The sequence below is a fragment of the Humulus lupulus genome, chromosome 6, assembly GCF_963169125.1.
Source record: "Humulus lupulus chromosome 6, drHumLupu1.1, whole genome shotgun sequence".
In the NCBI taxonomy this organism is placed as follows: domain Eukaryota; kingdom Viridiplantae; phylum Streptophyta; class Magnoliopsida; order Rosales; family Cannabaceae; genus Humulus; species Humulus lupulus.
The window spans coordinates 92242499-92254836 of NC_084798.1; the positions used below are offsets into that span (position 1 = coordinate 92242499).

At 34.9% G+C, this 12338-nt stretch overlaps 1 non-coding gene across 1 annotated transcript; it reads right to left on the bottom strand.

Moving 5' to 3' along the window:
* Positions 1-940: 940 nt before the first annotated feature.
* On the bottom strand, positions 941-1047 carry LOC133787609 (small nucleolar RNA R71). The gene has a single exon (XR_009872619.1). It is a non-coding gene; the product is annotated as a small nucleolar RNA R71 (small nucleolar RNA).
* Between the last annotated feature and the right edge of the window lie 11291 nt (positions 1048-12338).

Below are 12338 nucleotides of genomic sequence, written 5' to 3' on the forward strand. Positions count from 1 at the left end.
ACTATTCATCATTGTTGATAGATTGATTGTTGGTGGAGAGTAATTCTAGACTATTTCTTTAATATTGTTATATCCTTAGTTATTGAATCGTTGATATTTGTTTCATTTTATGTTTTCAGCTATTAAAACTAAAACCCCTTTTTAATTTCAGTCTAGTATTATTTTGAATAATAATTTGATCATAGTCCTCGTGGGTTCGACCCTTATTTACCGCAATACTGAAGTAGCTGGTTTCTGTGAATAAAAAAAAAATTTATAAATTTGATACGACATACGAAACGCATCAAATTTTTGGCGCCGTTGTCGGGGATTATTGTAAGTCATTTTTATTATTAAATTTAATTAACTACATACTTAATAGTTTAATTTTTTTTATTTGTAGGTGTATATGTCTGGCGACGATACTCAAGAAAGACTTCAAGCCATAAAGCAATATCTTGAGACATCGTCATCCCGCTCTTCAAGGACTATCACTGAGAATCCACTCTTTTAACCTTCAAAGATATTCAATCCAGTACAAATCCCATTACCATCTGACGATGATTCTGACTCTGAAACATCAGTTAAGTCTCAGATGGCGCAAGAAAGGATGTTGAAAGAGTTGGCAGTGCCAAATCTAGACCATCAACCTCTGTGTATTAAATATCTGGTGTTGGATGTTATCTTTGAACTCAAGTCAGGCCTCATACATTTACTACCATCTTTCCATGGGCTACATGGAGAGGACTCAAATGAGCATCTGACTGAATTTCACATAGTCTGCTCTAGTATGAAGCCAGCTTTAGTAACGGAAGAGCTGATTAAATTAAGAGCATTTCCATTTTCTTTGAAGGATGGTACAAAGGAATGGCTCTATTACCTTCCTCCTGAAACTATTAATACCTAGAATGAAATGAAGATATTGTTCTTGGAGCGTTACTTCCCAGCGTCTAAGGTTGGTAGTATAAGGAAGGAAATCTCTGGCATTTGCCAACAGACTGGGGAGTCATTATATGAGCATTGGGAGAGATTTAAGAGGTTATGTGCTAGCTGCCCCCACCACCAAATAAGTGAACAACTCCTGATCCAATACTTTTATGAAGGACTATTTCCATTGGACAGGATGCAGCAAGTGGGGGAGCAATGATGGACAAGACTCGTGATGCAGCTAGGAGTTTAATTTCTAATATGGCAGCTAATTCTCAAAAGTTTGGAGTTCATCAAGAAGTTTCAGTTAAGGGATTAAATGAGACAAACTCTAAAGTAGAACAACAGCTGGCACAATTAACTAGTATGGTTTACAGATGGCTTTAGGTCATCAAGTGAGACCTTATAGTATATGTCAGTTGGTGGGGCATCCTACTAATGCATGTCCCACACTTCAAGAGGATACCAATGGGCAAGTAAATGCAATGGGGGGATTCCCAAGGAAACCTAGGCAAAGGTATGACCCTTATGCTATACCTTATAATGAAGGATGGAAGGAACATCCTAATCTTCGATATGGGAACCAATAACAAACTGTACCTACTAGACCACCAGGGTTTCCTTATCAACAAAGGCAACAACAAACCTATACAGCTCAGCCTCAACAACCTATTACCTCACAAGCTCAAGAACCATCAATGGAAGACATGCTAAAACAGTTATTAGCTTCCAATATACAAACTCAAGTACTTCTCCAAGGCACTCATACGCCCCTAAAAAATTTAGAGAATACTATGGGTCAAATTGCCACTTTATTAAGTCAAAATAAGCCACAAAATCAAGGAAAATTACCTTCACAGCCTATACAAAACCCAAGGGAAAAGGCTAACTTACGATCCACCCACTATTCCATCAAGTTGAAATGATGCACCATTACCTCTTACCCAATCCGCCCAACAAGACAAAGATGAAACCCTAACCACTTCACCCAAACCTAAACCCACTATTCCCACTTATGTCACTACTCCTCCATTTCTTAGTCGTTTGAGAAAGACCAAGAAAGATGAAAATGAACAGGAAATACTGGATACTTTTCAGAAGGTTGAGGTAAACATTCCCTTACTTGATTCCATTAAGCAAGTACCTCAATATGCAAAGTTTTTAAAAGAGCTATGCACCAATAAGAGGAAGCTAAAAGGGAATGAAACGGTGAGTGTGGGGGAAAATGTTTCGGTAGTTATTCAAAAGAAACTTCCACCAAAGTGTAAGGATCTGGCACCTTCACTATTCCTTGCACTATTGGCAATAAAAGGATTGAAAGATGTATGTTCAATTTGGGTGCTTCAATCAATGTAATGCCGTACTCTATTTATGCCACTTTGAATTTGGGACCACTGGAAGAAACGGGGGTGATCATACAATTAGCGGATCGTTCTAATGCTTATCCAAGGGGAGTAGTAGATGATGTATTGGTTAAAGTCAATGAATTGGTTTTTCCCGCAGACTTTTACATTCTTGATATGTAAAATGACTTAATTCGGTGTTCTACACCAGTATTATTGGGAAGGCCATTCATAAAGACAACTAGAACTAAGATAGATGTTCATGAGGGAACTTTGACCATGGAGTTTGATGGTGAGGTGATTCGCTTTAATATTTTTGAGGTTATGCGGTATCCAAGTGATGTTCTTTCAGTTTCTTCAATTGATATTTTGGTTTCATTGTCACAAAGAATTCTTGATTTACATGGAGAGGATGGGTTAGATGTTGTTTTTAGGGAACCAATAGACTTGAAAGAAGATGATGTCACTACTAAAATAAAGGAGATAGTGGCTGCACTTAATAGTGGTGGAGAGGTTTCTAAAGTGGTGTCGTTCTTAGAGTTGCCTGTTTCTCATGAGCAACTTCAACCATCTGTTAAATCACCACCCAAGCATGAATTCAAACCACCACCGGAGCATCTCAAATATGTCTACTTGGGTGAAAAAGAGACATTACCAGTTATTATCACCACAAAACTTACCCAAGTACAAGAGGATCGTTTGATAAGGGTACTTTAGGAATATAAAATAGCCATAGGGTGGACCATAGCAGATATCAAGGGAATAAGCCCAACAATGTGTATGCACCATATTCTCCTTGAAGATGGATCCAAGTTTTCTAGAGAAGCTCAAAGAAGGTTAAATCCACCTATGATGGAGGTAGTTAAGAAGGAGATACTGAAGCTTTTAAGTGTGGGGGAAGGGAACAACTGAAATTAAACTGCTTTGATTTTATTTTTTTGATGTTTCTGTTGTTTTTGCTTTGATTTTTATAATGTTATGCCTTTTTTTTATGTCATTTTTGTTTATTTTTAGGTTGTCATAAGCATGGCATGATTATGTTGGAAGTTGTTTGTCAATGATAAAATTTTTGATTGAGATGAGACTAGTTTCCTAGGAAATTGATGAATTCTAAATGAATTGTGTGCTTAACTCTTGTCTGGTTGTTGCTTAAGCTTGTTCTTAAATTTTTAAACATAATGTGTTCAATTAGATTTACTTTTTCACTATTGTTTGGAGATATTTATGCATGCTATCATACATATATATATAGTCTCGACCACTCTAGAAACCATTGATTAATTTGTTTGAGGCAAAATCCTAAGTACACATGATTAGAAAGATGATTAAGGCACATTCTTTTGATCGTTTGAGACTTTCAAGCTTACCTATGAAAGTGAATATCCTAGTTTCCCATTTTTGAGCCGTAATGACTAATCTTTTTCTTTTATAAGCCAATATCTAAACCTTTTGGAGCTTAAAATTTTTATCCTTTTTGTGACCCATTACACCATATATAGTTTTATATGATTGTTTGATTTGGTGGGTTGGGTTATGGATTGTAAGAAGGGGAAGTTTTACTGGTTTGTTGGATTATTATGTGAAAGTATATGATTGACTATTTTTCCAATGAATTGAATTGAAAAGAAAAAAAAATAGAAAAAAAATATGCACTGAGAAATATGAAAAAAAAAAAGAAGTATTGCAAAAGTATAAGTGTGGGGGAAGTAGTAAGATCTATGTGAAAAAAATGGAAAGATTATGTATTTTCTTGAATTGTATTGGAAATTTGTGGGAAGATCTAGAGAATGGAAAAAAATTATTATAGGATATGGTGTGATTTAAGCTTAAATATTCATTTTTCATCTACCTTCAACCTTAGCCTCACATTATAAGCTTTTAAAGACCTTATTATTCTTGATTGTGTGTGTTTACATTAGTGGAGAACAATTGGTTAATGTCTATGGAGTGGATGTTTTTCATGAAAATATTATTATCTATGAGAGTTTAAAACATATTATGGCATGTATAAATTGATTCAAATGTTTGTGCTTTGGTTTGTTTAATTGTGCATAATCATAAATAAGATAAAGTTTTAAGTGGTGATGAGGCATTGACTTTAAATTTTGAGGAATGTGACATTAAGATTTTTCTTATAACCCATATTGGTTGATCAATCTTTGAGATAACTAACACTTTCAACAAAATCATTACTTATGTTTTTATTTGTTTAGTTTTTAGTTTTTATTAGGTATTTTGCAAGGGGACTAGCAAAGTTTAAGTGTGGGGGAATTTGATAAGGGTATTTTGGATATTATATTTTTTATCCTTTCTCACTTAGATAATGTTCCTTTCAAGTATTTTTACGTGTTCTTAGCTTTGTTTTACGAGTTTTTTATTTTTAATTCATTAAATATTTTATAACATATTATTGATGAATTTGATACACTTTTGTGGTTAGGAATGAATGTGCAATGATAGGACTCAAGAAAATGATGTTGTGAACGAGTTTGAAGTGTTTTAGAAGTCCCTAAACCCGAGGTTCGAGCTTGAAGTTGAAGATTATGAAGAAAAAACATGAGAGCAGAAAATGATTAGTGGCCGCAGCCACCAGCATTTACTGTCCGTGGCCTGGGAGACAAGGAGTAGTGCCCGCGGCCACCATGATCTCCTGGTCGCGGCCTCCATGCGATTATGGCCCAGAAATTGACCCGTGGCCGCAGCCACAAAGAATCACTGGTCATGGCGGTGCGACGATTTTTTCCTCAAAATTCAAATTTTAAATGTAATTTTTGAGGGGCTAGAAAAGGGATTAGGGTTAACTCTTATTGTAACTTTGGATTACAAATTTTAGAGGCTAGAGGAGGAGAGAAAACATTATCATCTATATTCTTCAATCTAGTTTTTCTTTCTTCTCAAAACTCTTTTATTTTCATTGAATATTTATGTTTATGAATATGAATATGATTATGGAGTAGTTTTCTTTATAGTTGAGGGTTATTTCAAAACCCTACACGTTAGATCTTGAATGCATTGATGAATTTTGTACCTTTTATTTCCTTATATTAAATTGCTTCTATTTTTCTATTTGAATGTCATGGATCTTATAAAATCTTGTTTAGATGGCCACTAATTAGGGTTTTGCATTGTTCTACTATCATCTTAGGATTTCTATTCACCTAATAGTTTATGATTCTAAGTAGAGTGATAAATTGCAATTAGAGTATTTTGACAGGTATTTTGATTGTAATGAAAAATAGAACCTAGGTTAAATGAATTGCATGCTTAATGAATTTGTTTCCTAGATTAAAATGTTTCCACAAAGTGTAATTCTTTTACTAGGTTAAATAGATCACATGCTTAATGGGTTTATTGCTGGGTAAAAAGGGTTAATTATGACCGCTTAGCTTTAATTAATTATATTCGGGAAACTGGGATAATTGACTAGTTATGTGTTATCTGCGGGGTTGATAGTTTAATTGGGAATAGGGAATATTATTCATCATTGTTGATTGATTAATTGTTGAAGGTGGAGAGTAATTCTTGACTATTTCTTTAATATCGTTATATCCTTAATTATTCAATCGTTGATATTTATTTCATTTTATGTTTTCAGCTATTAAAACTAAAACCCCTTTTTAATTTCAGTCTAGTATTATTTTGAATAATAATTTGATCATAGTCCTTGTAGGTTCGACCCTTATTTACCTCTATACTGAAGTAGTTGGTGTAAGTGAATAAAAAAATATATTTAAATTTGATACGACATACAACATGCATCACTTGTTCTTACCCATTGAACTCTACGCTCGATGTAAGCAAGTTTTGAGTTGGGTTGCCATCATTGTGGAATCTATTTGTCAAGGAGTTTTTGTCCCATCCCTTTTAAAGTGGAACATACTAAACTCTTCCCAATAGGTTTTGTAAATTAATCCGCTAAGTAAGTTATCACTTGTCTTAATATATGAGATTGATATGATTCCTCATCGAATCCCTAAGCCACTTGACCTCTTTTACATTTGCCTCTAGAGCTATAAACTCTTATCCATTGTTGAGTGAAAATATATGTTTGTTTCTTTGGGCCCTAAGAAACCACTCCTCTTTTGAGCATAAAACGTAACCGATGGTGAAGAGATTGTCTCCTACACTCGAGGTATCTTAACAAATTTGAATATGGGAGGCTTAGCTTCTTGGTCCTCTCTAGGTATCCTAGAATTATCCCAATTGCCTTCAAATGTTCAATACTAGGATTTGTAGTAAACCTACTTAGTTAACCACTCTACCATTGTTCTTTTCAAGCTTTATGCTTGAATCAAATGGTGTATTCATATATTCAATTTTGAGATTACTAAACTTGTCAAACACTTTCTCAACAAAGTGAGCCTGAATTAAGGCATAACCCCCACTATTTCTTCTCACTTTTATACCAAAAAGGTATCGACCTCTCTAAGGTCCATCATCTAGAAAGTGGAAGATGGAAACCTCTTCGTTTCTATTATGCATCTCATCTCAAATCAACAATCATCACTATAAAGACACACCGAGATGACATAGCCATCATAAGTCTTAGAGTATAAGAACTTGTCCACATTATTGTGTCTAAACCCATTTGAAATGATAGCTTTAATAAACTTCTCATGTCGTTGTTTCGGTGCATGTGTTGAACCATGTAATGATTCAACAAGCCTACACACTTTATGTTCATTTCTTCTTCGAACGAAAAACCTTCTGGTTGTTCTATATGGATCTCCTCATCAAGATCTCTATTTAGGAATGCCATTTTGGCATTCATTTGTTGAACATAAAGGTTATATATTGATGGAAAGATAACTAAAACTCTTATTTTGGTTATCCTAGCAACCGGTGCATACGTGTCAAAATAATTTAATCCTTCCTTTTGCTTAAACCCTTAAGCTACTCATCTAGATTTGAAGGTTTGTATGTGCCATTAGTGTGATATTTCCTCTTAAATACCCAGTTGCACCCAATTGGTTTTGACCCTGGTGGAAGGTCTACCAGTTCTCATGTGTGATTTTACATAATTGAATCCATTTATTGCCTCCTTCCAAAAAGTGGATTCTCTCAAAGACATTGCTTATTGCTATGTTTTGGGATCATCCTCAACTTGAAGAATCATAGAGAATTTCCATGTGACTTATTCAAGTTTACCCTAGAGTATCTCTACTTGAGAACATTTCTCAATTGATCCGAACTTTTTAAACTTTTGGCTTCTCCGAGACAATATTGGTTACTCATCAACCTTTGGATCTTTCCCTTTACGAGATTTTCCAACACCTGTGGGTTCTTGAGAGTTGCTATCGCAATATAACATATTCTCAAAGAACTCCACTTCTCTTCATTCAATTATTATATAAGACTCCAGGTCTGATTGCTTATAGGCCTTGCTATTTGAGGCATAGCCTACAAATGTACACTTAAGGACCCTTGGACCAAACTTCGTCCTTTTATTCTCTATGCTCTTGCAATGAGCAAGGCACCCCCACACTTTAAGATAGCCTAAGTTAGACTTCATTCCTCTCCATAACTCAGAGGGAGATACATTTTTCTTTTCCATAGGAATTCGATTCAATATATGACACGCAACAAGCAAAGCTTCACCCCACAAATTAGAGCACAATTTAGCATGTAAAAGATTATAGTCAATCATCTCAAGATAAGTCCTATTCTTTCTTTCTGCTATTTAATTTTCTTGTGGAGTATATGGTGCAGTGTATTCATTTATAATTCCATGTAGTTCACAAAACACATTGAAATCTTTTGAAAAATATTCACCACCTTTGTAACTTCGAAGAGTCTTAATTTTCCTTTCCAAATGATTTTCTACTTCAGCTTTATAGATTTTAAATGTATTAAATGACTCATCCCTACTCTTAAGCAAATACACATAAATATATCTAGCGCAATCATTTATAAAAGTCATGAAGTATCTATTTCCTTCTCCAGTCAATATGTCATTCAATTCACATAAATCGCTATGTATTAAATCAATCAAGTTTGAACATCTATCAATGCTTGGAAAATATTTCTTTATCATGCTCATTCACGTCACAATTAATCAATCCACATTTAAAAACTCTTTTTAGTGTACTATAACCTATATGAGCAAGTCTATTATGCGACAAAGTAATAGAATTAGAATTGAACGCATTACATGAATTAGATGCCATGTTATTATTGTCATTATCAAGTGTACAAAGTTTGATCATCCTATCAAATGAAAAACCCTTTCCCACAAAAGTGGTCAATTTAGTCAAAATTAGTTTACTGGATTCAAACTGCATTTTGATACCAAATTTACTCAACGAACTTCCAGTTAGAATGTTTCTAATGATGTTGGGAACATAGAAAACATTAGTTACAGTCATTTTCTTTCTGTTAGTGAAGAACACATCAATACAGCCCCTCCCAAGTACCTTAGATCTCTTTTCATTTCCCATTTGGATTTCAAGTCCCTCCTTTGCACTTTCAAAGATTTTGAAAAGAGTTTTATCATAGGTTGCATGAATGCAGGTACAAGTATCACACCACCATCCTTGCACCTTTCCTTGTGTTGCATTAACTTCACTCAAGGTTGCAATGATCTTAACATCAAATGAATAAACTTTGGTATCCTTACTTAGGTTTGCAATGATTTCATCATCAAATGCATTGACCTTAGTACTTCACTTTCTTTAGCAATGATCTCATCATCAATTGCATTGGCGTGTTCACCTTCTCTTAAGGTTGCATTAGTCTCAACACTACATGCATGCAATATGTCAATTCTCTTTAGGGTTTTCATACATTCCTTATCGAGTGCATTATTCTCAATTAGGGTTACAATGCATTAAAATTAATAAAGGTCACAATGATCTCATCATCAATTAGAGTGACCAAATTAAATTCATTTTGAAGTGCAATGATATCAACATCAATTGGCTTAACCTTATTCTAATTATGGTTAATTATAAAATTACCATATCTCACATGATGATCAATAACTTAACAAAACAAGTATACATTAACTCTTGAATTGTTTATTAACATTCACCATTGTAATATTAAAATAAATAATAAACTCAATCTCACAAAAATATGGTAGCAAACACATTTCATTAAAATTCTAGAAATCTACACATTTAGAAATAAGGAATTTGATGATACCATTCTCCTTGAGTATGTATTCCCATTGAGTTGTCTCATCCTTTGTTGATGAAGACTTTGAATCCATATCCACATTCATGTAGATCATATCCAAATAGAACTTTCTTTGATCTCTCATGGTTATGTGTTCAACATAAACCAAATCTTGAAACAAGAATTTGAGGGTTGTAGAAGACGAACCAATTTCCCTCATTGTTGATTATGCGAAACACAAAAACAAAGCAATTAGAGATAGAGATTTTTTATTGTTGGGGATTTATATCTCACAATTTATAATCCAACAATAAATAATGGGAATTAGTTCAATATTTCAAACCCTAGACACTAATCCAGAACCATATTAATAGTATGAATGGAAATGAGTCTTATTAAATAATTGGTCATGTAAAAATGGTCATAAACGTGCATTACGACCAGATGATAAATAGTCTAAAAAATAATTCCTCAATACAGAAATGGGAAAAAATGTGCCTTTACAGCCAATAAATAACAAATTGTTCAACAAAACACACTTGGTCGTACAAATCGAGAAAAAACGTTCCATCCAACCAGTGTTATATTTATTTTTTAATAATGAATTACTGGTAGTACTTGCAAAGATGTTCACCATTCTAGTATCTTGCAACCAATTAACCATTTTATCGAGCTAGTTTATGCATGCCATGTTGTAAAACATCTACGATTTAGTAAGGTTCTTCCCAATTAGGCCCCAAAACTCATGATGCAAGATCCTATGTGTTTTGGAACACTTGACGCAAGTCCAAATCTCTTAGTGAAAACTTTTTGTCTTTGACCCGAGAGTTAAAATATCGAGCAACTTTTTGCTGGTAAGTAACTACTCACAACTGTGATCGTTGCCTTTATTCTTCAATCATAACGAGGGATTCAGCTTGCAGTAGATGCTTTTGATTTTTTTCATACATACTTCTTTGATGAGACGGGGGTGTTAATTGGATTGGTATCATGGCTTCGTACCCATATGCTAATGAAAATGGTGTATGACCTGTTGAAGTATGAGCAGTGGTGCGATATGACCATAATACTTCTGGAAGGATGTCTGACCAGTTCCACTTTGCTTACTCGAGTTTCTTCTTCATGGTATCTTTTAAAGTCTTGTTAACATCTTCGACTTATCCATTTTCTTGAGCATGAGTGACCGTAGAGAAATTCTTCATAATGTCATGTCTTGCACAGAAGTCTGTGAATATCTCGCTATCAAACTATGTACCATTGTCTAAAACGATCTTCTTTGGTAGCCCATACCAACATCTTATATTTTCATTACAAAATCAAGTGCCTTATTCAAAGTTATAGTTGATAGTGGCTCTGCCTCAATCCATTTGGCTCGATATTTTAACTCTAAAGTACAAGAAAAACGTTTAACATGGGAGATTTGGTACTTAGAAGAGTTTTTCTCAACACATGCAATCAAGCTGCCAGAGTGCTCAGACCAAACTGGGAGGGTCCGTATCAGATTGAAGAAGTTCTTCACTCGAGCAACATATAAACTTGCTCACTTAAATTGAAATCTCATTCCTCGCTATTGGAATGGAGAACATATGCGCAAGTATTATCAATAAACAATTCTTTTTAAGGAACTAGCTTGTATTAATTTAACTTTTTACAAGTTTATGAATAAGGGTTGGTCAATTATATGATTGGTCGCCTACAAGTGTAAGATCAATTTTTGGTCACTCGTACAGACACGATTTTGTCCATTTATTACGAGAAATAAAGGGAACTATGCACATCCAGTTATTCTTGCCATTTATTGTATTTATTACAAGTATTTGCTCATTACGTGTGTTGTTTTGCTATATTATCATTTTAATTACTAGTGCGTGAGCAGTAAAGTTTGAACAGGACTTGGTCATGGCATCTCGATCACTTGGGGGGCATATAAGATACTAAGCAAGCAAAGCATATCAACGGGCATATGTAAACACACGAGAAAAATAAGGGAAAGCATACTACGACAGTTAGAGTATTTTTAAAAAAATCTGGGGATTTTGTAAGATGAAAAGAAAGTGCTATGCTAAGTTCGATCATATGAGCAGATGTTATAATAAATAGCAAATATTATAATATCAAAATGAAATGTTTTACACAGCAAGTAGTTGCTCCTCAGATGCAATTAGTGATTAAAAGGAAGCTGCCCTACACAGTAAAAAATTGTTCTGACATTACGAACTGTAGTTCGTATGTCCCACTTACAAAAAAATATATATAAATAAAAAATAAAGGGATAAATCACTGAGCAGCAGGAGGATCTGGCTGGGATTGCTGGTCGACTATGGTCCCCACCTCTTCTTCAACACCCTCGATGCTTGTTGCCAAGGAGATTTCAGAAGATTCCCGGGCTTTCTCCTCTTCTAGGCGAGCAGCGCATCTCGTCAGCTCAAGTTGCCTTGCATGCTCAACAAGCTAGTCAAAGTCTGCCTCTGGATTGTTCTTCCAGAATAGGTAGAAGCAGTTGAAAGTTACCCCATTGAACTTCTCCAGGTTCCGAGCATTTGTTTCCTCGAGCAGCTTTACTTGCCCCTCCAGCTCGGTGACTTCCTGCCGGTAGGCCACCAGCTCATCCAGAAGTTTGGACGCTTCTTTGAAATTAATCTCAGAAGCTTCCTTGAACTGGTTTTTGCTAGTAGTAATTTTGACCACCATTTCTTGGCTCTTTCTCAGCTCTTCGCTCAGACAGGCGGCCTGCTCTTCGCATGCTTTGGCCTTCTCTTCGCATGCTTTAGCCCTCTCCTTGCATGCTTTGATCTCCTCAGCATGCTTGGCATCAGTCTCCTCAGAGCGACACCAACCAATACTCATGGTCAGAACACCCTGCGATCAAAGAGAAAGTAACGATGTTAGTATAAGTTAAAGGGTGAGCTAGTCAGCTAAAACACAACAAAGGTTGCAATTTACACTGAGTATTTCATTCAGCGCGCGGCTAAG